Here is a 22538-nt window from a genome sequence, read left to right as displayed (position 1 = left end):
GTAGGCTTCGAAATGCAGTTCTGACCCTATCACCTGCTTACTTAAAACTCTTTTGTCTTTTCCTTGCTAATAGGCTTAACATCTAAAATCCTGGCCCTACCTGCAAAGGCCCTTCCCTCCCTCCCTCCCCAATCACATCTCACCTTTGCTTTTCCTCACACTCAGCACTCCAGACACTGGCGCTTGCAGATCTCCAGAGAGGGAGGCCTTGGCTGTGGCACTTCCTCTGCCTGGAAAGCTCTCCCAGGTACCCCCACCCCTCCTTCAGCTCCTCCCTGGTCTCTCCCTGCAGGCTTCGTTCCTCTTCTTCACAGCACTTATCACAGGTCTGGAGGCCCCTGCAGAGATAACTTTTGTCCACATAGTCCTTTCACAAACAATAAATTCCATGAAAACAAAGGCTATGTAGTTCTGCTCACCATTTTGCCACCAGTATTTTGAACAGTCCCATAGTAGACATTCAGTAAACATTTGTTGAATGAATGAATGAGTGAAAGACTGAATGGGCAAGCTGAAAGTATTGATGGGCCTGTGGCAACAGCAGCTGTTACTACAGCCTCATTGGGAGCTGAGTGTCAGAGGTCAGTGATGAAGGAGGAGCCGTGGTCCCCAGTCTTTCAGCAGCTGCTATGGCTGGAACCCACGGCCACGCAGACCTTCCCACATGAGTGATCCCTGATCCCAAAACTGTCCTGCCTTCCACCAACCACCCCTCAGCTAACGCACCCAGCAAATTTTATCATTTGTCCTCAATATACCAACTACAGATCTCAGTTCTTTGCAGATCCAGCCTTTGGGCAGTCAGACCTGCATCCTGGAGGGTCAAATGCTGGAAATAGTGGGACTCTTTCTTGAAGGAGCTCATAGACACAATCCCATTCCAGTGTGGGCTTAAACAAGATACCAATTTAGATACATACAGATGCAGATAACAGAGGCAGCACCAAAGAAGAAGGGACTAACAAGATCGCTAACTCCTGAGGACAGAGATGAGTGAGTTCTGTAACTTCTTTATCTTGCACAGCACCTGGGCTTCTACTTATCTTAGTATCTGTTTGGCTGGATTGACACAAAAGACCTCAGGAGAGGCTAAAATGATCCCCAGTCAGCTGAAACAACCAAGCAACTGTTATGTGTCAAGTCCCGGGCATGGCGTCACCTGTTTCCTAACTGTTCTCTCTCTGTGTGATGTCAATGAACAAGCCAATGTCTAAGTTCCATGGGGTCCTCAGACTTACAGCAACTGACAGTGCCCGAATTATCACAACAGGATTTTAGGATTGGGGGGATTTTAGAAAGGCATCATCCAGCTGAGTGTAAATTTCCTCCTCAAGGAAGCCTACTCTTCTTCCAACTCCTCATCAAACAATGGCACCATCAGAAAGGTTGGTGTGAAGCACTGAGAATTTGCACTGTCCTCTGAAATTACAAGAGCAGGCAACATGTGAACTCTATTGGCCAAACCCAAGAAAATCAAAATGGACCTTCCAAGGTGGGAAGGGAAAGCTCAAGTGGTAGAGCACATGCTCAGTATGGATGAGGTCCTGGGTTCAATCCCCAGTACCTCCTCTAAAATAAAAAAACCTAATTACCTCCCCCTCCAACCAAAATAAAATAATACAATAATTAATAAATAAATAAAGTATTTTTAAATGTACCTTCCAGCTCCCAGCAGTTATAAAGGATAAAGATTCAGTGATGATAATCTTTCATTTACATATCACTCCATAATCATGTTCATTAGCTCATTTGAAATCCCAGCAATCTTTATTACCCTTCACTTCACAAAGCAAGAAATTAAGATGTACAGAGGTTCAAAGTCTTACCCAAGGTCATCTAGCTAATTAGTAGAATAGCCAGGATTCAAGTTCAGATCTCCTCATTTCAGAGCCGAGGCTCTTTACTACAACACTGCTTCCCAGCAGGAGAGAATCATGTTCATCTCATTAATATTATTAAGTTAAGGCCTGGCTATGTGTATCTGTAACCAATGCCCTAAAATTTTAGTACTGAGAAAAATAACATCTATGTGTCTCAGAGAGTAGCTACTCTCCTGCAAAGCAAAAACGAGAGTTATGTCCCACCTGGTGAAAGATGCTTGCCAGTTGCTACTATCCAAAAAAGAAGAAAACACACTGGCAACGCGTCGTAAGTACTAAAAGACGTCAGTGTTCCTCAGGCGAGTGAAAACCCCTGGCCGTACACAGACAGATCTTCTCCAGATAGCAAGACACCATGCTGAATGCCAGCTCCATCTCACTTACAATGCTGGGCCAGGAGTTTCAACAAGCTGTCAGTCAAACCGAGGCCGAGCCGGCCTTGTGTTCTTGAACGAATAATGACCCACACTGGGTCTCACGGAACGAAGCAGCGGGAGAGGCAGCAGATCTGGTGACTGGCTAACAGAAGCTGCATTTCAAAACAGACATAAAAGGAACTTAGGCCAGGCTGGAGAGAAATGTACATTTTAAAGAAAACAAATGTTTTCGTTCAGGAACAGGGGACTCTTAAACTGCAGTATTTAGGCTCAAAAGATGACACTCACGCTATTGTGGTCCTGAAGAAAATTGACGAGCAGGTGGAATGAAGGAACAATGCCCCCGAAATCTTTATGAGTAATCTGAAATGAAGTGCTTTAAACCAACTCACTTCTCAACCAGAGCCCTGCAGATGCCACACAGATGACATCTTTCTCGTCGTAAAAATGATGGAAAGCACACAGCAGAGGTATTCAAAACCAAGGATTACGAGAGATCACCTTCATGAGAAGTGCAGCACAGACCTCAGGCTCCATCCTGGGATATCGCACAGCTTACCTCTTTGCGGCCACTCGGTCTAAAAAGCCACTGCAGATTTGAAAGTTTATGACTATTGAATCAGCATGCAGACCTCAGCGGGGTTCAAACACATATAATCTAATAGGTGCAGACCCTGTGCAGAAAGACCAGTCAGGCTTCCCCCATGGGACAGGTATGGACAACAGGACAGAAAAGAGGCGGCTCACGTGCTTCACAAGCAGGAGCATGGGTTCAGCACTTGCAGCTCGCAAAGCCCGTGGTCATGCATTTTAGCCTCCCCATGTCCTGGCCAGTGGTGAGGTGCTTATTTTCCGCACAAATGGACACTGACAGAGTCAGAACTTGAACTCAGCTGTCCTTACTTGAGACTCCTTCTGTCTGCACTACCGTGAGCTGCCTCTGTCAACTACAACAGTAACACAGGCTTCGCACTTATCTTTAGCGCTGTGCAATTCACAAGCCCATTCATTGCGCCATCTCAATGCTCACAGCATACCGAAGTGCATTTCGACCCAGACGACCTCCATCCTCCAAGAAGGACGACTAGGACTGAGACTAATTTTCCAGGTGAACTGGCGGGGTGGTACCTGGGACTCCTCCCTAAACTGTTACCAGAATATTCATATCTCCACCCTGGGAAGACCATGGTCTAGGTTAGGAAGCATCATTAGAATTAATAGAGCATGAAGTTTGCATTTTTTTTTTAAACTAAGCCCTCAAACATCCCACCACACCACAACGGAAGATTCCAAGGTCTTGGACGTAGTCCAAGTTACCATGAAGTAGGAAGTAATTAAAGTGCACTCCTGTAAGGGGCGCTGTGACTGCTGAGCAGCCCCTGGCCTGCCTCACGTGAAGAATGAAAGTCAGCTGGCATGTAATAATATCTTACATCAGACAGCGCTTACAGTTTACAAAATGCTTTCACGGGCATATCTCATTTGATCCCTATCATTACATTATTGTTGGATATTACTATTAGTGTATCCTTATACTTGAGGTGATTGAGGTTCAAGGATGCTACAGGATTTGCACTTATTTGTACAACTAGGAAATATCAGCAAGAAGCAGGATTAGACCCTGGGCCAGAATGCCTTCCGGCTGCCCCCTGAGCAGTGTCCCTGAAGTCGAACGTGCATTGGACTCCTCACCCGTCGCATTCCATCTTTCACTGTCCGAACTGGTAGGTGCCTGACCTGTCCTCACTCTCATGCACCACTCTTTCTGCTTCCTTTTCTTACTCACACACATTGCTTTTCTTTTTTTCCAGTCCCTTTAGTCCTCAGTCCAAGCTACTTTCACCTTCTATGCCCTCTGTAAGTCCTCCTCACCTCCTTAGGAAACTTTCCCAAACCCTAACTCTCCTCCCCGATGGCCCCTCTGATGCAGAAGCCGCAAGATGTTTACCAGAACACAAGCATCTACAGACGTGGGAGATAAGGGAAACAGAAACAGCGAGCAAACGGGGCCCTTGACGTGTTTTCAGGGTCGTATGGCAGGTGTTGCCTGGGACAGTATCTATGGGAGTCACTGCCTCTAGGCTTGCTGGACATAATTTCCTCCCCTCCAGCCTGTGCTTCCTCATCAGTGCTTTCTTGTCCTTGTCCTCAAGGACTCTCCCAGAGAGCGAGGTGAGCCAGCCTGGAGGAGCGAGGGAGGAGCCCCCACTGCTGGGAGAGCACCTCTCACTGCCAATAGCTGCGTGACTCTCTGGAGGACACACTGTGCCTGAGAGATGGAGCCCCACGGTGAGAGGCAAGAGCAGAGGCTGGAAGGCTGTACAGGGAATTCTCTCTCAGCCCACCCCTGTGTGTTCACACATATTCTGGAAGTTTACTAGTACAGCACATTTTCCCTTACCTATCAGAAAACCATGTAACTTTTTGCAAAGTATTTTTTTTCTCAGCAAGCACCGAAAGGCTGGAGTGTATCTAACACCAAGCAAGGGGATGGTGACCAGCTGCTAAATGGGATTTAAAAGTCTGAAGACAATTGGTCACAGATATTTTCAATTTAGGAGTTTCTGCCTGGCCTTTATCTAGGCCTTTTGTTACTTCTAATAGTCATTTGATGGGAAGTGAAGTGACTATAAATTAGTGCCTACTAATTCTCAAAACAGAAGAGAGGTCAGTTTGTCTTTTCAAGAAAGCACAGACTTGGAGAAGGAATGAATCAGTTCCCAAGGTCTCTGCTGACTTTCTGAGTGATCTCAGATGTGCAAGGCAACTGCTCTGACTCTTGGCTTGGGATGGAAAAGGTCACAGAGTCCTATGACAAAGAGATAGGGAAGCCAGGCAGGTAAATTCACCCCGCCCCTGGGGCTGGAGGCTGCTTGGCCTAACTAAGCAGATAAAAAAGGAGCAACACTTCAGATCTTTGAAGAAGCAGAAACAACAATGACAAAAATCTGCCTTTGCCTTAGTCATGGGCCTAGAAAACCTGCATGTGTGATGACTGTGTCTGGAGACCACCAACAGGAGGCTGCATCTTAGGACTTGTTTAAGGACCGCGAGAGCCTGGGCCGCACAACACGTCTTCCTTCAGTTTCCATCTGCCCTGCCAGCGGCTCCTCCGGGACAGCCTGTAATGACCTTCCACTCATCTCCTGCCTCCTAGGCAGCAGGGTCACCAAGGGGCAGAACCAGCTCCACAGAGCTGTGGGCTGAGCCTTCCTCTTTCTGCACCTCTACTCATTCCGTTCTCTACACCCAAGGTATTCTCCTCCTCCATACCGGCATGTTCAGAACCTACCTGTTCTCCACAACCCCCTGTTCCCATGCAACCAGCACCATGAGACATCTCCCAGTTCGCTCTCGTACGCCAAGTCTGCTAAGACTACAAAATACTACGAGAATTTTAAGAAGTGTAAGAACACCACCCCTGCCCTTAGGAAGTTTACAATCTACCCAGGGAGACATAAATTAAAAAAGAAGACAAGGCCATTTGGGATTCACTGCTGGGAAGCACTGTGGAGCTCATAATAATCTCTATTCATCAAGCAGGTGCCATGTACCAGGTGCTGGACCCAGAGCTTTCTGTGTATTATTTTAGTTAATCCTCACCACAGCTCTAGCAGATACAAGTCCCATCCTTCTGATGATCAGGAAGCAGAGACTCAGAGATGTTAAAACCCTATCTCAGATGCCGAGCTGGTAGGTCAGAGCCTGAGCTCTTAGAAACCTATTACATCACCATCTTGCTTTCTCATTTTCATAAAATGCCCATTTAAAAATACATACGGTTTGAATAACCGAATTTTAAAATGTACAAGGCTCTGAATAGACATTTCTCCAAGGAAGATACACAAAGGACCAATGAGCATTTGAAAATATGCCCAATATCATTAGCCACTGAGGAAACAAATCAAAACCACTATGAAATACATCTTCACACCACTAAGGTGGCTATAATCCAAAAAGACACACGATAACAAGTGTCGAAGAGGATGTGGAGAAAGTGGAACCCTGGTGTATTTCTGGTGGGAATGTAAAATGATGCAGCTGTTTTCTTTCTAAAAAGTTTGGCAGCCCCTCAAAATTTTAAACACAGAGATTCATCGGACCCAGCAATTTCATGCCTGTGTATACACATAAGAGAAATGAAAACATGTTCTCATGCAAAAGCTTGTACACAATTGTTCATAGGAATATTATTCCTTAAAGCCCAAATTGGAGACAAACTAAATATCCATCAATAGGTAAGTAGATAAATAAATGTGGTATATCCACACAATGGAATATTAATCAGCCATGAAAAGGAATGAAGTACTGATATCTGCTACAACATGGATGAACCTTGAAAACATTATACTAAGTGAAAGAATCCAGACATAAAAGACCACATGTTACAATGATACCATTATCTGAAATGTCCACAATAGGCAAATCCACAGAGAAAGAAAATAGATTATGGGTTTCCTTAGACCAAGAGGTGTATGAGGGTGGGGGAATGGGGAGTGACAGCTAATGGGTACAAGGTTTCTCCCTGGGGTAATACAAATGTTCTAAAATTAGGACGCAGTTGTTGCAGAAGTCTGTGAACTATTGCACACTCTAATGCGTGAAATGCCTGGTAGATGAATTATATCTCAATAAAGTTGTTCAAAATATATTGAGTTTAAGGGATAAAAGATGTGTTACAACAGGTCTTTTTAAAACTGCTTTTACAAGTTTCATCCTCACCTGGGGATCTGTGGACAATATTCTCAGGGGGCTCAAGAGTTCTTCAAAAATGTATTATAAGTTGGTGTCTTATTTTGATGAAATACTGAATAAAATTTAAAGCCTACACTGAATCAGGCAGTTACCCATAACTAAGTATGGCCCCATAGTTTGAGCACCTGAGTCTGTTGGCCTAATGATATGCCTCCTCATGCTGCAGAAATCAACCTTTCCCAGCAAGGTGACCGAGAGGAAGGAGCGCTGTGTCAGCCGTCACAAAGCACATGGCAGCCCCAGCACGCCCAACCCAAAGTGCCTGCTGGGAGCTGCACACACTGTTCATGCTGGACAAGCGCAAACTCAGGTCTCGGCTGTGTAATCCTCTGGGAGCCATTAATGGAGTAAACCATGAGATGTAGGTGACAACGTTTTTTGGTAAAAAGGTCTATTATTATATTTTATTTTGAGGCACACTATTAGATTGATCCATCAAACCCACAAATAAAACTTAGTCATTGATAAATATTATCCTGATGGTGACTCAAATGAGAATATCCTCAAAATCAAGGTCAATTCAAGAAATACTTGACACATATTTCATCTTTTTATCATAATAAAAACATTTCATTCACATTAAACTGATGTGAATATGAATGTGATGGGTTTTATAGACTTGTTTGTATTCAATTTGTAAATCTGTCATGATTGCCAAGCTATAAAAGAGGTATGGAGACACCAAGATGTATGCTTAATTTCATACTGAAACATAATAATCTATGTTCACAAAACTAGGAAAATTGGAAATGTTTTTTTTTTCCATTTGCACAAAGTTGAGAAATGTTACATTAGAGTGTTTCCCATTTTCATGTCCATAAAAAGAGACAAGCATCCCTTTACACACCCCTAGATTCTCAGGAACCAGAGGGCAATACTCTCTGTTTATTCGTAGGTTTTCCACAGATCTGATTTAAAATCAGCTGAAAAGTAAAATTATTCCCCAATTGCCAAAAACTCTGTTGACTCTAGGACTCTCCTTCACTGCTTTGAAAAGGGCGTGGGAGGGCCCCAGGACAGAACATGTCTGCCGCTCCCACGGCCACTTTGCCCAGACCGAGACCCACCCCACCCCCCAGGGCTCTGAGGCCCTGAACACTTAATCCATCCCACCCACAAGTTGCCTCCACTCTCCTGCTGGCTGCCGAACAGGAAGACCTCCCCCACAACCTCTCCTCACCATCAGGAGCCAAAGCCCTTCCCCTCACACATCCTGAGCTCCTCAGAAGCAAGGGGAGCACGTTGCAAACCCCATCAGGTCTAACCTTCCGTTATGTTCAGACAGCTTATTCACTGCAGGGGGGTGTTTTGAATAAACTGATGCTGCAGTGAAGTGCAGTGCACACCGTCTTTCCATTATTTCCTATAGCCATCTTCAACAGGAATTATTTTCTGAATACGCAAAGTAATTTGCCATTTAGTGGGACTGTAGCCAAGGAATTAGGATAATGCACGTAGAATCTGAAATTCACTTAAAAGCAAGGTGATAAAGCACAGAGTGGGCTGAACTTGAAATCCTAACGCTCAGCACTCCAGCATGTGACTGTACTTGGAAACACGGTCTCTAAAGAGGTAGTTAAGCTTAAATGAGGTCATCAGGGTGGGCCCCAATCCTCTATGACTTGGTGTCCTTATAAGAAGAGGAGATGAGGACACAGATGTACACAGAGGAAAGGCTGTATAAAGACGGTGAAAGAAGACAGAAGATCTGCAAGCCAACAAGGGAGGCCTCAGAAGAAACCAGCCCTGCTAACACCTTGATCTTTGACTTTCAGCCTCCAGACAGTGAGGAAATAAATTTCTGTTGTTTAAGCCACCCCATCTGTGGTACGTCGTTATAATAGGCATAGAAAAATGAATACAAGGCTATACGAAAAGAATCTCAGTTTATGAACTGCTTCTTAGTTCAGAGCAATTCCACTTACTTTACCTTGTTCAATCCTATCAACTACCCTCATTTCCCCATTTTTACCTGATGAGAAAATAGACTCAGATGTGCCTGCATAGAGTGAATCAGTGCTAAAACGAGAATCAAAGCCGGGTCTCTTCACCTCTGCATCAGTGCCCTTACCATCAGGCCTTTAGGCCTTTGGGCTATGCATCTGAAGTAACAAACGTGTTTGCAAATAATATCTTACATATAAAAGAGATCAAAATACTTCCATGCACTCACATAAATAATAGATTTTATCAGTATACCCCATAGGCTGCAGCGAAAGGGGCCTCCCTATACCTTAGAGGGCCGGCCCTGAATGGATTAGAGAACATACAAACAAGTAAGTAAATAAAATGTTAAAGAGCACATGGGCACCATTGTCCCTCAAGATCTAGCTCTTAGCATTGATACAGCCTGACCCAGAACTTTGAACAACTGCTCTCTTAACTAACACGGTTCAGGTCTCGGACAATATCATTTTTCATCTCTTGCCCTAAGTCCTCAAAACAAAGCGCAACTGGATGATAACTGGACTTATTGTGGTGTTCATTTTGCAGTATGTACAAAGAGCAAATCTTTATGTTGCACACCTGAAACCAGTATGTTATAGGTCAATTATATCTCAATTAAAAACACAAAAACAGAGGGCAAACTGTACCTGAATGCCATGAAGTTTTGAGAACAATGTCACTTGTCCAACACTGGAGGCAGACACAGATTCTGGAGGTGGAGAGGACTTGCGCTTAGATAAGAGAAAAGACTAACTAAATGTCACATCCTCTCCAGTGGCAGGAATGTAGTGGAATGTGCATAATGAAGTACTATTTCCCAGCAGCACCGAGGGCCTTTTCCCTGCTTCTCCTCGTATTCCTGTTTGTAGTTCCACATGGACCCATGAATTACCAAGGTATTCGCAACAGCTGCGTGTGGCAACTGAGGCATATTCTGCAATGTTAAATAACTCGTATTGCATTTAAATATATACAAATATATATATCTCATGCTTGAAGTATGTTATCGAGCTTTTACATTAGCACTTGGATGGGTGTTGAATGCTAGAAATGCAAATGTTTTAAAAAACATCTAATAAGGTCTAGTTAACTTTTCAAAAATTAAATTTAAAGATGTTAGTTTTGTTTAAGTGATATTCAAAAATTTTGAAAATATATGTGAAAAATGATTTTAATTTTATATTTTGACTTTGAAGTTCATTTATCTTTTTATGAGAATATGTTTAAATTTTATGTATCTTGAATACAAAATTACATTTTTAATCCTTTAGATGATCACTCTGAATAGAATCCAAATTATGCAAAAGTCACATAATTAGTGATTTTTGCTGAAGTTAAAGAGAATAGATTTAATGGAATAAATATATGGTAATTCATGAATTATGTATGTCTTCATTTTATTCTCATGCAAATGTCACCAACTCATCAAGAGAGCTCTCAGACGTGTGCGTTAATAATTAAATTCAGGCATCTTTGGTATTTCGCCGACTTTCAGTCATTAAAAACACAGCTTCACACAGATTTGGTCTTGTCGTGATGAGGGTATATTTGTCAAGGTAGGAAGAAGTTTTTAAGTAAGGGAATAAAATGAATACTTTAGAATTGAGAAAAGAATACACTGGAGGTTCTGTGAAAAATCTATTAGAGAGAGGAAAAGTTGGAAGCAGAAGACCAAGTGGAGGTTGGGACAGTAATCCAGGGAAGCGAAGAGGGGTCCAGAAAGAAGGTGGCCACGGGGTGGACCCGAAGGCACAGACTTGAGAGACACTTTATCTTTCCAAGTTTCATTAGTAATCAAAGTACAATTTCTTGAATATACACACATTTGTGTGTGTGTGTGTGTGTGTGTGTGTGTGCACACGTGCGCACACGCGTGCGCACATGTGTGTTTCAGGCCAAGCTGTCCACCAGATTCAGAAATCCTCCCTACAGCATCCCAGATGGCCTGGCATCCAGGTGCAGCTTGAAGGCCTGCAGTAGAAGACGATACACTATTTCCAGAGGTCACTATCCTACCATCAGCCCACTGTGGTTTCTAAAAAATGATCTATGCTGAGCAGAAACCTACCTTTATAAAACTTTACATGTTGGTCTAGTTCTATCTTTTGTAGTAACAGAATTATGGCCACTAGAAATGAGAACTGATAGTCTTTTGCATAATTCAGGGAGTAATGTACTTCTCCTTAGTTGCCTATTTTCAGGCTAAGTATTTTTAGTTCCTTATTTCTCTCAAATTATTTTCAGGGGCATCCAGCCTCCAGCACGTCCCTTTCCCACCCACACCAGTGGCACCACCACCAGCAGCCTGGTCACACAACCTCAGGTACATTCTGGTTTATCAGTATCTCTCTCAACATGCAGCACCTAGAAATATTTCACAATTCGTATTTTTTCCCAATCCACACTGTCCTTTCTCATAATTAATATAGATGGCTGAGGTCTGAACGCGATTTTTCACCTCCAGGGCACATTTTTATGAGATTTACCACAAAGGTTTCATTTTTCTATTCAGAATATATGAAGATTTTTAATTTACTCCACCAACAGGGGACATAAAGGGCATCTCTTTCGTCAAAGATCTGGAATTACAATTCACACAGAGCTCCCCAAAGGAAGTTATTTGCCAACAATGAGATAGTTGCTGACAATCTTCAAAAACCACAAGTCTTGCTAATTGCTGTCTCCTTCCTTGCACTAAAGCTTCTGTCAAATTTTTCAAAATATTCTAAGGTAGAATTGCTTTCCTTGATTCATTTTATTTTATTTTATTTTATATTTTTTCTTTTTCTAGGGCTCCAGTGTGTAGGCCTTGCCTGGGTTCTTCCCTGGGGCTCCATCACTCACCAGCTCTACAACCTTGGGTCATGTGACTCTTTTCACCTCTTTGAGTCACAGTTTCCTCATCTAAAAATTTACAAAACAGTAACAGACTCACAGACATAGAAAACAAACTTATGGTTACCAGGGGGGGAAGGGGATGAGAAGGAATAAATTGGGAGTTTGAGATCTGCAGATACTAACTAATATATATAAACTAGATAAACAACAAGTTCTTACTGTATAGCACAGGGAACCATATTCAATATCTTGTAGTAACCTATGGTGAAAAAGAATATGAAAACGAATATATGTATGTTCCTATATGACTGAAGTGTTGTGCTGTACACCAGAAATTGACACAACATTGTAAATTACTTATACTTCAATAAAAATATATATATTGAAAAGAAAAAAACACAAAGGACAGGAGTCCTTATTGGTAGGAGCTGTGCACAGCTTAAATGAGATTATACATGGAAATGCTGAGCCTTTTGCCTGGAACATAGCTGGGATTGCCATATAAAATACAGGGCACCCAGTTATATTTGAATTTCTGATAAAGAACAAATAACATTTCAGTGTGTGTCCCAAATGTGACACTATTTTTATTTTCATCTTCTCCCCCTTTGTCATCCTCTTTTCTCCTTCTTCTCCTTCTTTCTTCCTCCCCATCACCTGGTGCTAATTTTAAAAGCATATCAGTAGTAACAAGATTCCTCTACATTCTAAGTTTTTGTTTTTGTTTTTGTTTTTTTGAAGCAACGATACCCGTTACCAGTGGTATTTATGGTCCAGCAGCCTCAGAGGAAGTCAGGGAGACAAAGGTGGGGCCTGGGTGTACACAGGGCATGGGGGCTGACGGCTGTTTGCACCCTCTCTTTTTGGGGAAAGTCTTGCTTGGTGACTGAAAATTCAAGTTTTCCCACCTGAACAGATCACCCCTGCCTGCCCAAACTTTAACCAGAAATGGAAACTTCTGTCTCTATTATCAGCACACTTTAAAAAATCAAGGCATTATGGAATATCTTTCTGTTTTTCCTGCCTTCCCTCACCCTTTTAATTTGCCTCTTCCTGCAATCCCCAAACAAAGGCTCTGAGGAAGATGGAGAAGCACAGAAGTCACGCCTTCCCTGCACAGACTCAATATTCTCCTGCTCTAACCAACAATTAAGTCCAATCACTTCAAACTCAGAGGGATCTGGCATATTCATAGGAACCCCCAAGGATGATGATATGATAACTTTACAACTATTTGTTCCAGACTTTACATACATCTACATGCATACAATATCATGGGCTTCCTGATAATATAATCAAGATTGCTTGCCCACATTCTAATGAAACACACACACACACACACTTTTTCTCTTGTCTTCTTTCAAAGAGAAGGAAAGGATCACCCAGGTTCTTACTTCTACGAAAACAATGAGACTTGCTTTCATTCCCAGGATTCCCATTTTTTCATTTGAGCATCCTATGATCAAAAGGGGATACTCTACATACATGTAAATGGCAAACCATAAAATCCCAGCCAACAGGAGGACCACTCATTTCCATACTGAATTCTCCTTCCATTACTCAAGAAACTTACAGCACTCTCCTTGAAGGGAGAAAAAATATTAAAATGCTTCTTTTCTTTCCCAGGATACACAAATTAGTATAGTTATGCTCTCAGAACAAAAACGTGTTTAGATGGATTCAGGATACTCCATTTAAAATATCCGTTACCCTCAAATCAAATTTTCACTGCCGTTGAGTGGCAAGGGGCGATGCCCTGGGATCAGTGAGCTGCTAAGATTCCTTCTGCTGGAGTGTTTAATTTCATTTTACTTTCCACAAATAAGCATGCTTGGAGCCGCTGCCTTTCCTTCCTCTGGAGTAATCGAAAAATTTAATTCACATTAAGCCAGAGAGGATGGTGTTTTTCCCTAAGGTCACCCAAGGCAAACATTTTAAACCTCTAACAGCCCATCAGTCAGAGATGTATGTCTCATCCTTTCCTGATGAGGTGCCTCCTGGAGCCGAACAAAGCCTTCCGCCCGGCCCCACTCTATCCTCCACCCACCACACTCAGCCCCTGAGCAAAATGTCACCCAGAGAGGCTGGTGGGTACATCTCCAGATTCCATCCCTGCTGTGATTCTTAAAATGCCTATGGTATACATCCAAGGCACCCCCTCCGTTTGGAGATGTATGAGTTTCTAGGCTTCATTTCTGCTTAAAAGATTAATGCGAGTGGGGACCAAAAGCCTCTTTGCTACTGCAGTTTGAACTGCAAGCAGCTTACCCGAGAATGAGTATTTCACTAGGGCTAGGTTATGCTTCAAATCTTATCATCCCTTCCCTAAAAACTAATAACATTTTGCACTTATACGGTGCCTTTCATCAGCCCCAGGTAATATACAACACAATGCTAGAACTCAGAGATGAGTAAATCATTAATTGTTCTAATGCCTCACATAAGCACTTTCAGATCGTCATGCATAAGGATTCAATCAAGCACAATGGCATCTATGCATATTTCTCTTTTATTCAGATATAAAATGTGTGCGGTGACTTATAAATGACAAATTTCTCGTGAATGCAATCAAAAGCATATCATCACCAAGATGACCAGGTGGGTTGATGATAAAGATGATAGTCTGCTCGTGGATCACAGGGCTTTTTATCAAACAGACCAAGGCGTTCCAAGGAAGAAGAAAAGAGTAAGAAGCATCTAAATATTCTTATTTAGAAAAACATCTAAATGCTAGATTTTCCCCTTCTGTCAGTCTAGCATAGCATTTCTCAGGCATTTTTCCTTGCAAAAAGAATACATTTCTTTTCTTAAAGAAGGAAAGGTAATGTAGTCAAACAAAGTGACAACTTATAAGCAGTCTACCTCATTCTGTTCCTGGAGTTTTCTTTACTTCATTTACAGAGTTAGGATTCATGCAGCAGAGCAGAAGCACATGGCCACAGGGGTTGCTGACTCAGAGAGTGTTGGGTGAGTCCACCTGGAAGGAGAGTGAAGGGACATTTAGAAAGGACGGAGGTGTGTCTGTTTCAGTATGGACCACAGTTACTCCCCCTGGTCTCATGTCTCTGGCCTAGGTAGAGAGAAGCTGCAAACAGAAAAATATTGTTTTACATTCAAAAACCACCTTTGCCAAATTTGAATTTGGAAAGTTGACTTTGCCAGTTATCCTCCATTTGAGCCAAGATTCATTCTTGTCCTTCTCAGCTTGTAAGGTTCATGGCTTCACACCACGTCAGCCCTGAGGGGTGCTGTAGCATCTCACCAACAGTAACAGCACAGCACATCCTCTACAGGCCCTCCCACAGGTCACAGAAACCCCAAAGCCCTCCAAATCCCTTCCTGCAGGTTTCCCATAGGTGTGGCCCTCCTGGTGCCCACCATCAACACCCACCCCTCCAGTTCCAACTGTGGGCTCCCTGGTAGCATCAGCCACTGCTCCATTGCTCCTCTGGGTCTCCTGCCCATCATCACCCCGCTTCCATTCTGCTGCAGCAGCCCCTTTGGGGGGAACTGTGGGTGAGCTCTCCTCTCCCCATTCATGCATAATTGCATTACTGGACTGTAGATATCACTGTGCTGCATCCTCAGTTTTGCAGGATTTGATGGAGACTCTAGCGATACAGTCATTTTCTTTGGCTTCTTGTTAATTACAGCCATCCTCCCACCACGCCTCCTCCCCTACCGATTCAGGGCTGTTATCTAACCTGGAACTGAGCCTTAACTTCTCCAGAATTAAGATCCCTTTTTCTGCCAATAACAGAAATCCACTTAATTAACTTAAACAAAGATGGAAAATTGCCATATTGTATTTCATTTGTCATATATGGTCTCACTGAGCCCCAGGGCAGGGACACAGTGGGGCCTCAGGAATGGACCAAAACTATTGGAAATGGAAGGTTGCTTGGTGGCTGCTTCTCTGAGTCTTTTCTCTCTGTGCTTTTAAGTACGTCCACTTCACTCATCCCTGCTGCAGGTTAGCTTTCTCGGCTTCCCAGGTCGCCTATAGCTCCTGCTGAGGCCAGAATCTCTGAGTCCCAATTCCAAATTTTCAGTGAAAGAACCATGACCAACCAGTTTGTCCAGGGAGGCCAATCCTGGACTCATCAGCTGTGACCAGCAGATCAAGACCGCATCATATAACATGGTTGCCACGGGAGTCAGCAGAGTAGAGACAGTTTCCAGACAAAGCAAAGACAAAGCAAACAGCTCTATCAGTGTGTAAAACTTGGTTGGCCTCCAACCAAGCTTTTGTATTTCACCTCTTCCTCCCTTCTTCCCTACATTATACATACAATGACATGGAGCTCACTGCTACCAGATGGATGCAGGAGGCTTAATCCAGGAGAGGAAGACTTCAGCCCTAAAATCCAGTCACTAGTGCTCCATCAAGGCATCCTTGTCCCCATCCCCAATTCTGTCAGCTCTCACACCTAGAGTTATTCTGCATCAGGCTCACACCCTACTGCACACAGCTCTTTGTAGACAGTAGGGGCAACACAACACTTTGGGGCCGGGCCAGTCTCGTTCTGACAATTGGTCCCATCACTTACCAGCTGAGGGTCAGCAGGCAGGCCATCTACCCTTTCTGAACCCCAGTTTCCTCATCTACAAATAGACACAATAATGTCCATCTCAAATGCATGAAATGAACTAACACATGCCATGCAGTTAAAACAGTGCCTTGTGAATTTCAGATGCCCAATAGAAGCTGCTTCTTGTTATTACTGTTGTTCTTGTTAATATTAATCTTTATAATAAAACCTACAAATGCCATTTTAAAATAGGCAAACCATCTTCAAGTTGACTTCATAACTAAAAACCCTATTACCAAGTTCCAAAGCACATTCTAATAAAGCAAATGGTTAAAAAGCAAAACAAAGCAGATGGTAAATTTAAGGCCTTCCTGTTCTGTTTTTTGTTTGTATTTTCTGACACCTGTAGAAATCTCTTACTCAGAATTGTTGTTAAGAATGAAATGAGAAAAGTGGCATAAAGTACTAAGTACTGTGCCTAGATGGAGAACATATTCAACAAGTGATTGTTGATTTTTATTACTATGCCTAGCATGATTATGATTACTAATAATATTATTAATCCTAAGGGAAAAAGTGCTTAAATGTTCATTGACAGATCCTTTAAGGTGATCATTTCATTGCTATGTAAAGCTATAAAACGTCCTTCCCTAGTTAAGTTTAAAACTTCTAATATGTATGGGATTTGATATTAATCAATATATAATGCCCAAAGTAATTTTTTAAAATATTTCTTAAATGGGAAGGGAATCGCTGATCAACACAGAAAAGCAAAGAGTGGTTGCCCTGGGAAGCAGCAGCATTCCTGGTGGTTATTGTTGGCTGTAGCTCCTGCAAACGTCCACACTGCTCTCTTGCTCAGAGAGCTTTCTGAGCTTCTGTTAGAAGTAAGTGCCTTGTGGTAGAATGCACGCTTAGCAAGCATGAGGTCCTGGGTTCAATACCCAGTACCTCCATTAAAATAAATAAATAAACCTAATTACACCCCCAAAGTAAATAAAAATTTAAAAATAAATCTAAAAAAAAAGAAAGAAAAGAAATTAAGTGCCTTAAAACCTCAAGGCAAAATATATCACTTCCCACTGCACCTCGAGCACCCTATCTTGGGTGTCTGTGATCTAGACTCACCATAACAGGGGAGGGAAGAGGGAACATTGGCTCTTAAAACATGGGACACCCCGCTCCTTTCTGGGCTTCAATCTGGAACCTCTAAGCTGATTTGGGATGAGTTCTAAGGTGATCCACTGGGAAGGGATTCTGGTTCAAGATAAAGGTGGGAACATGAAAAGAGGAGAAGGGGGCAGAGGAGGTACCTATTAAGGACCCCACGGCAAAAACAATCCCCTCTGCATAGAAAATCCACAGGCTAGTGGCAACCATTACAGTTCTTGGCCAGAGCCTGCAAAAGATATCTTCTTCAGGCAGGCACAAGGGAAATGCTGCCTCTCAGTGCTGCTAGATTTGTTCTCTGTGTTAGATATTGATTTTTCCTTCAGCGGAATAGCAAAGGCATGAGAGCATGAAGGAGAGAGAGGTGGGTTCCCTTCCCCCATCCCAGGCTCAGAGTGATGAGTCAAAGCAACTATGAGCCACTCCTTATCTTTCACGTGCAAGGAGAAATTGAGCCGGGACTCACCTCTGGTCAGAGATAGCTGTGAGGATGAGTGTGCTATGAGGCTTTCGGAGAAATAGGCTTTTCCCCTTCCCTTATCAGTCTGTCCCCAGTCACATACTGTCAATTTAGGGCGTTGATAACCATATTAAAATCATCCCCATACAATTTCAATATCGATGAAAGCACAGCCATATTTGAATGCGATTTTCCTTCCAGAGCAGAAAATTGTTATCGTTGTCTGCATTTCCTTAAATTTCTCAAGAATTCTGCAAATTGTTAAGCATATTTATTTAAAAGATTTTTCCCCCATCAGAGAGCACAGGTTTGGGCTGGGTGATCCAGTGATTCTGCCTCTTTGATGGGGAGGAATTGCTTCTGTGTAAGAACTAATACACACCTGGTTTCAAACCTCAGCTGCAAATATGTCATAGCAAGAGACATTTTCTGTTTCTTTGACAGATTGGCCCAGGGCTGAAATTTAATCTAATGTGTCAAAAGTAGTAAGTAGGGGGGGAAAGCAGAGAAACCTACTCATATTTTTACAGTAGTTTGAAACAAGTGTGATTACTGGTTGGCTTGATAAGCAGTAAGAGTAAACACTGCAAAATGAAACAATAAAGGATCTCATGAACTTCTACATTTATTTTTTTAATGATAAAATATTCACATTAAAAGTAAGATGTGAACATCCACAAGCAAAAATCTGCATCTAGACACCGACCTTACATCATTCACAAAAATTGATTCAAAATAGATCACAGATCTACATGTAAAATGCAAAACTGTAAGGTCCTAGAAGATATGGGGAAAATCTAGATGACCTTGGGTATGGTGATTACTTTTTTAGATACAATACCAAAAGCACAATCCACGAAAGAAATAATTGATAAGCTGAACTTCATTAAAATTAAAAACTTCTGCTCTGCAAAAGACACTGTCAAGAGAATGAGAAGAGAGGCCACCTACTCAGAGAAAATATTTGCAAAAGATACATCAGATAAATGTATCCAAATGTTATCCAAAATATAAAAAGAACCCTTAAAACTCAACAATAAGAAAACAATCCAATTTAAAAAGAGGCAAAAGTCCATAGAAAAGAATGAAATAATGCCATTTGCAGCAATATGGATAGACCTAGAGATGATCATACTAAATAAGTCAGACTGAGAAAAACAAATACCATGTGGTATCTCTTATATGTGGAATCCAAAATATGATACAAATTTACTTATCTACAAAATAGAAGCCGATTCACAGACATAGAAAACAAACTTATGGTTACCAAAGAAGAAGGAGGAGAAGGGATAAATTAGGAGTTTGGGATTAATAGATACACACTACTATGTATAAAATAGATAAACTATATATAGCACAGGGAATTATATTCAGTATCTTGTAATAAACTATAAAGGAAAAGAAAATTTAAAAATATATATGTATATGTATAACTGAATCCCTTTGCTGTACACCAGAAACACACTGTAAATTAACTATACTTCAATAAAAAAAAATTTTAAATAGGCAAAAGTCCAGAATAGATATCTCACCAAAGAAGATATACAGATGGCAAATAAGCATACGAAAAGATGTTCCACATTGTATATCTTCAGGGAAATGCAAATTAAAACAACAGCAAGATATCACTATACATCATAATCCATAACACCAACAACACTAAATGCTGGCAAAGATGTGGAGCAACAGACACTCTCATTCATTGCTGGTGGGAATGCAAAGTGGTGCAACCACTTTGGAAGACAGTTTGGCAATATTTTACAAAACTAAACATATTTTTACCATACAATACAGCAGTCTCACTTCTTGGTATTTGCCTAAATGCACTGAAAATTTCTGTGTATATAAAAACCTGCGCACAACTGTTTAACAGCAGTTTTATTCATAATTGCCAAAACTTGGAAGCAACCAGAAGGTCCTTCAGTAAGTGAATGGATAAATAAAGTGTGGTCTATCCAGACAATGAGATATTATTCAGTGCTAAAAAGAAATGATCTATCAAGACAGAAAAAGACATGGAGGAAACATAAGTGCATTTTATTAAATGAAAGAAGCCAATCTGAAAGGGCTACATACTGTATGATTCCAACTATATGACATTCTGGAAAAGGCAAAACTATGGAAACTATAAACCAGCAGTTTCCAGGTTAGGGTGAAAGGAGGGATGACTAGGCAGAGCACAGAAGATTTTTAGGGCAGTGAAACCATTCTGCATGGTTCTATAAAAGTGAATATATGTCATGTCATCATATTGGTCCAAACCCCAGAATGCACAATACAGAGTGAACCCTGGGATAAACTATGGATTTCGGGTGATAACGATGTGTCAACATAAGCACATCTGTTGTTACAAATGTACACTCTGTAGGATTTTCACGATGCTGCTTCAGGCCCAAGGGCCACGTGCAGGATGCACCTTCTCTCTCTCAGGTCTTCATTTATAACACAGAAGCAATAATTCCCACCCCATCCACAGCCTCCCCTCCCTTTACAGGCATTTTGAAAAGATAAGTTATCTAATACAATCAGGCACATTCTATATTATGAAGCCCACCTATGGAATCCTGTTTCGTAAGACCTTAGCCTTATATTCCAAATCAGCTTGCTTTGGGTGAGGCTCATTCTCTAATGCCTTTTTCTCGTTCACAGTCATAATCCCAGGTTTTATCTCCAAAACTGCTTTCTCACATGTGCCAGCACGGCCAGTACTTCAGGCTGCTGCTGTTGTTATTGCTGTTATAAATTGGTAACAATTACTGAGCACTTGTTACCTGGCAAGCACTACCTTACATCATTATATACATTATTTCATTAGTCCTTAACACCATCACAACAATGTTCAATATCTCCATTTTTCAGCTGCAGAAACTGAGCCTCCAAAATGTTAATTAAAATGCCTAAGGCCCCATGTTGAATAAATGGAGCAGCCAGGATTGATACCAGGCTGTCTAAATCCCCCAGTCATTAGGCTGCACTTGAATCACATGGGGAATCACGGACTTCAGAGCCGCCCAAGAAGAATAAGGCATTTCATTCTGGCTAAAACCTGAGAATCTGTGGTAGGTTTTCCTCTTCCTTACAGTTGCCTAAAGTCTCCCTGCTTAGAAATGCATAGAACATGGAAGCAGAGAGGCAAAATGTTTCAAAGAGCCCTCAGATGTGCTATGTACCTTTTAGACAGTGCAATTTTTACTTTTAAGAAAATAACAAGGACACCTTCATCTAAAACTTCCTCCAGCGCTAAGATTTCAGTCTATGTGTTTGCGTGCACACACATAGTGAAATACTATTCCCAACTTTTTATCTGCAAAGAGCTGCCATTTAATGCAAACTGACAGGAGAGGGAAGGAGGCATAATCACCACCTATCTATGTGTTTTTTTAACCACCCAAATGGGGCTATCATCAGAACGGAGATTAATCCTGGCACCCAAAAGCTACAGAGGAAAGTTTCTTTCCTTGGGAGACACCTTAAAATGAAGACCCTGTCCAATGTCAGATAGAAATCTTCCACAGAATATTAGAAAACCATTGCAGTGTGGAGCCTCAATTTGATCAAATGCAGTGCCCTTCTGGTCCCAACCCCCTTTTTGAAAACTGGCATTTGTCTTCTGATTTTCTTTCCCTTTCAATTTGTTTTCCTGTCAAAGGGATCACTCCTTACTCCCCTACTCCTCAGCACCATCTGACTGAATTCCACTCAGGGCTGCTGGTGGTCCTGTTCTCCAGGCTGACTTAAGGGAGCCCTTCTGCCTTTTCATACCATCCATCTCTCTGAGCAACTGAAATTGTGCTGCAAAATGTAGCACTACTTCTTGGGACCTCATTAACACCAGCTCCAAGGGACCGGGCTTCAACAGAGGAGGCATTAAGCATCTAAGCAGCACACTGAGGCAGCAAAGACTTTAGGAGCATGGCAGACAGGAGATAAAAACCAAATAACTGATATAAAAAGCCAGGCGCACACAAAGGGCCAAGGAAAGCTTTTCAACTTACATTTCATGTTGATATTACATTTGTTTCCATATAGCAAGGGAAGGTCCTCAAAAGAGAGAGATGGCAGAGGGTTTGTGTGCCTCCTGGGGTGCCTAGATTCACCTGAACTGAAGCCAGAAATAATATCATAAAACTAATTTAGCCATCACACCGGTAGGGCTCCTCAGCCATGAGACAGACTACATAATTATATGTTTCCTGCCATTTCTGACACCCGGCTAGTTTTAGCAAATGGCACTTCTAAATATACACTGCTTTGTCACAGCTACCTGTCTACCTCAGTTTTAATTCAAGTAAAAGAAACTGAACAGAAAGTTAATTGTGAAGATGGAAAATCCAAGTCATTTTATCAGAACAATCCAAATTAATAGACCCCCAAGTCAAATGTTCTTGGTGATCAAGAGCACAAGGTGATTCAGCCACAGGCTCTTAAAGACCATGCTGGTGACACCCTCTCAGGGCCGATGCTTTATCCTGGGGCTTCACCTACAGGTGAGGAGGTTGGACTAAAGCTCCCCTACCGTTCTGTCCCATGTGGTCACTGACGCTGTGTCGGCCCTGCCTGTCCTGTCCCAGTGTTTGTG

The 22538-nt window shown here is 42.0% G+C and overlaps 1 long non-coding RNA gene across 1 annotated transcript; it reads right to left on the bottom strand.

Moving 5' to 3' along the window:
- Nucleotides 1-219: 219 nt before the first annotated feature.
- LOC140697081 (uncharacterized) lies at nucleotides 220-14758 on the bottom strand. Its single transcript, XR_012073900.1, has 3 exons — nucleotides 14660-14758; nucleotides 2085-2409; nucleotides 220-338 (listed from the first exon to the last, which is right to left on the bottom strand). It is a non-coding gene; the product is annotated as an uncharacterized lncRNA (long non-coding RNA).
- Between the last annotated feature and the right edge of the window lie 7780 nt (nucleotides 14759-22538).

This window comes from Vicugna pacos, chromosome 6 (genome assembly GCF_048564905.1).
Source record: "Vicugna pacos chromosome 6, VicPac4, whole genome shotgun sequence".
Classification (NCBI taxonomy): domain Eukaryota; kingdom Metazoa; phylum Chordata; class Mammalia; order Artiodactyla; family Camelidae; genus Vicugna; species Vicugna pacos.
The sequence above is the reverse complement of the archived record's forward strand: the minus strand, read 5'-3'. Positions and strand labels throughout refer to the sequence as shown.